The sequence below is a fragment of the Lepidochelys olivacea genome, assembly GCF_965140295.1.
Source record: "Lepidochelys olivacea isolate rLepOli2 genome assembly, chromosome: 10".
Classification (NCBI taxonomy): domain Eukaryota; kingdom Metazoa; phylum Chordata; order Testudines; family Cheloniidae; genus Lepidochelys; species Lepidochelys olivacea.
The window spans coordinates 49,455,356-49,459,337 of record NC_140420.1 but is presented as its reverse complement, the minus strand read 5'-3'; the positions used below and the strand labels follow the sequence as shown (position 1 = coordinate 49,459,337).

At 45.6% G+C, this 3,982-nt stretch overlaps 1 long non-coding RNA gene across 1 annotated transcript; it reads right to left on the bottom strand.

The window, feature by feature from the left end:
* Positions 1-799: 799 nt before the first annotated feature.
* LOC311526997 lies at positions 800-3,362 on the bottom strand. The gene is made up of 3 exons (XR_014713216.1): positions 3,267-3,362; positions 2,561-2,676; positions 800-1,213 (listed from the first exon to the last, which is right to left on the bottom strand). It is a non-coding gene; the product is annotated as an uncharacterized lncRNA (long non-coding RNA).
* Between the last annotated feature and the right edge of the window lie 620 nt (positions 3,363-3,982).

Here is a 3,982-nt window from a genome sequence, read left to right as displayed (position 1 = left end):
GGAACTGAGGGGGCGCTGGGTTGGCTGGAGTATATATCAAGCGCCATGATGGCGCCACTCCAGGGGGCTCCATAGCTGACCCACCAGGTGTTGCTAGGGTAAAAATTCTCTGACGGCCGTGCATGCGGTGGGCACACACCTAATTGGAATGGACATGAGCAACACATCTCAAAGAACAACAGTTACAAAGGTTAGAGTTATAATAATGTGTTTAGACTTTATGGAATGCTTGTAGGATGCTGCATGTCTTAATCTTGCTTTATTATACCTGTATCCCAGGTTATAAGGTAACGTTTAAATGTTTACTCTGTAACTACAAAAATGCTTGCTAAGACTGCAAATCCTCCCAATCAGGCAAAAAGCATACTAAGTGTCAAATACTAGCTCATCACAAGAGGTATCATCTACCCACCAAAAGGTCTACAGACATACCACTGTGGACAAAAGACTTTGTCAATACCTTCTTCCGGGGCGTGGGGGAAGCAATGTGCACAAACCCTTGTCCCATCCTAGCTTGAATGCTGGGGGAAGAAAATAAAAATGCCTGTTAAGGAGAAATTTTTATTCCTATGCTGCTGAAACTCTGAGGGGCAAGGATTTCTGAGAGTAAGCAAGGAGTGGTCAGCTGTTTAGTTTGAGTTAGCCCTAAGGGACTTCTAGCAGCTACTATCATCTTTTGGAACCTCACAGTGTATCTCAGTTGTGTGTATACCTGTTTCTACTTAAACCTTGTAAATAACTCATTTATTTTTCCTGGTTAATACATTTTTAATTAGTTTATTACAAGATCGGCCACAAGCATTGTCTTTGGTTTGAGATCTGAAGTACAGTTGACATGAGGTAAGTGACTCATCCTTTGGGACTGGACGTAACCTGAACGTTGATGTGATTTTCAGTGTAAGTGACCATATCTCACTAAGTCCAGCTTGCCTGGGTGGCAAGATAGACTGGAATTCCCTAGGGGATGCTCTGTGACCCCATGGGAAAAATGTTTTAATGCTTTAGGAATTCACATTTGTTACTGGGTGAAATCTAATTATTGAACATACAACTTGGGTTTTTCCCCCAGCTTCTTGACAGTCTGCCCTGAGGTTGGCACGCATGGTCTTGAGCCACTCCAGACAGCATGATATTTGTCTTCATGAACTCTGAGCTCCTATGTGAGGTTTAGCTGTCACTAGCAGTTCCATGCTTTCATGCACATGAATAATCACTAGAAAAAGAATGACATAGAGATATAGAGAGATATACATTCTTCCCAAAGGGTCTTGGATATCAGATTGTTTCCGGGCAGAGGATTTTACTTTCTATTCCCAGCTATTCCCTTCTTCAGTAGTGTCTAGTTATCCCCTAATCCAGCTTCACATACATGGTGGTTAATGGAATAGAAATGATGCAATTGCTCCAAGCAGAGCTTTTAGCCAGTGGAGTCTAATTAAAGTAACCCTTCTTTTCAGAAAAAAATCCCCACTCAAAGAGTCCATTTTCTTTGCATCTGATGAAAATATATGGAATAACTTAACATCCTGATGGAGACAGAGGTTTGAAACATCCTTTGAGCAGCTATGCCCAACCATATATAGGAGCAGGAACTAGCTGGAGCTTATTTCTCACATGAGCTGATATTCCTTCCAGGCTAGCCCTAGTCCTTCCTACCATGTTTCCAAAAGGCAGTATTAGGGGCCTTGGCATTACATCAATGAGCCAATAGTGTTCAATATGTCTTATCTATTCTATACATGCTCATCTCCAGAGTATCTGAGTGCCTTCCAGTTATGCATTAAATGATGTGACTCACATCTGTCATGAGTGGTTTGTTCAGTGTCCAGTTCCAGGAGCCTTGTTATTGCAAATTCCACCTTCAGGAGATCTAAGAGGGAGGCTATCTCTGACCAGAGTAAGGAGCAGAAGAGTTGAGGTCACTGCTTCTCCCATGTGCCCTATTGCTCCCATGGAGAAAGGAGAGGGAGGGGAGCTGTTGCTAGGGCAGCTCTGCTGCTAAGCTACTCATGAAAGACTAAAAGCTGCTACTGTTATAGGCATAAACTTCCTCTGTGCAAAAACCGTATTTAAAAAGGACTGCGAGAAAATGGCAGCTTAAGTGGAACAAACCAATTTAAAAGAATCTCTCTTTTTTTTTAGAAAAATTATTCAATGGAGCTTTTCTTAACTGGATTAGGGAATTAACCTGTACCACAAGAACACTTCCCAGCATGGAGCACCACGGCCTCCACAGGCCCCCCACCAAGTGCTATTCATGACCTGGCAGTGCTGGCATGAATAGGCTCAAGGGATCCCAGCGAGGCAGTGCGGGAAATGATGGCATCGCCCACCACCCAAAAAAAGGGAGAGTGAGGGTTCTTCTCCACAGTCGTGGCATAACTCTTCCTTCCTAACCTCCCCCAAAAAGTGATGGTATGCTCCAACTTTCCCCACACATTTTCTCTCAGTTTGTCACTTGGCAGCCGTGAGAAGAGCAGGACTGGAATAACCACCTAGAGCCCTTCTCCCTGAATAGTCACCTATAACGCCACCCTCTCGCCCTGGAATACCCACTTACAGCTCATTTGTGCAGAGCATCCCAGGGGCCACTCCCAGACTGTGGAACGAACTGCTCCAGGAATCCAGGATCATCACAAACCTCACCACCTTCTCCTCCCGGTGCACTCCTCCACCCTGTGTTCTCCAACATAAACAGAGAGCAATGCAGGTACATGTAATACACCTGACCAAAACAAAGCACCCTGCTACACACACAATTCTCCCCCTGGGGTGAGAGAAAGAATGAGCCACACTTGGCAGACGTTAGCCACATCACTTAAGTCAGTACAGGAAGGCACTTGGATATTATGGTGATGAAAGTGGTATAAAAACCCAAATAGAATAGAACCCCTTATAACCCCCAGGATAACCATAAAGAACCACCCCATAAATAACCAGCTGTAACTGCACAGAATAACAACCTCTAACCCCACCCGTAGAGCTCTGTGAAGAGATTTGCTGTTGCCTTACCGTGTGGGGGCGGTTGCTGCCGTTAACTCCCTGCAGGGTGTGATAAGCTACACCCCGACACGTCCTAGGTAGGAAGTGCCCTTTTCCTATCCTCTCCCCCCCCCCCCGCCTCTTTCCTGTGTCATTTCACCTGAGCTGGCTGGATCTGCAGATCCTAAACCTGTCAGTGCTGCTGTTCTCCCCTGAGTCAGAGAAGCTTTTCAATCTGACTGCAAAATGAGACTCCTCCAGCAGTAAACAGAGTGATCACATACCTGCTTTGAAGTTACCATTTAAATAACCTGCAGGGGTTCACTAATGCAGGGAAATGAGGGAAAGGAAATAATTCCCTCCTTCCCCCCACTCCTCTCCCAGAGGCAGGGAAATGAAAATGAATCCCCAGGCAGGAGCAGGACACTGGTTTTCATGGAGCTGCATGGAAGATGAATGACTTTCACTTACGGCTTAGTTAATGAGTCAGCAGATATTCATTCATGGACGCAATTTATTAACCCATAAACGCTGCAGATGACGGTGTCATCGCTGTGATAAAGTTGTTTTCATTAACTGTATAATTTATAAGGCAGCTGCTGCTGTGTATGTGCTTGTCCCTCCCTGGCCTGCCTTGGTACTGGGGAGGGAGGATGGGGGGGCAGAGGAAAGGGAGAAGAGACCAGTGTGGGATCCCTCTGACACAGCTCAGACTGCAGGGGAAGAGGGCTGGGCTTCATGCTGTTTTCTGCTGGCTCCCATCCCTGCAGGATCTTGTTTCTAACCCAGGGAAAAGGAGCTTGTTCTCACTAGTAATCCCTTCCATGTCTTGTTTGCCTTTTCATTTCTGTCTAAGGTCTCTGTCATAAATATAAAGGGAAGGGTAACCACCTTTCTGTATACAGTGCTACAGTGCCAGAGGCAACATCCTGCTACCTGTAAAGGGTTAAGAAGCTCAGCTAACCTGGCTGGCACCTGACCCAAAGAACCAATAAGGGAA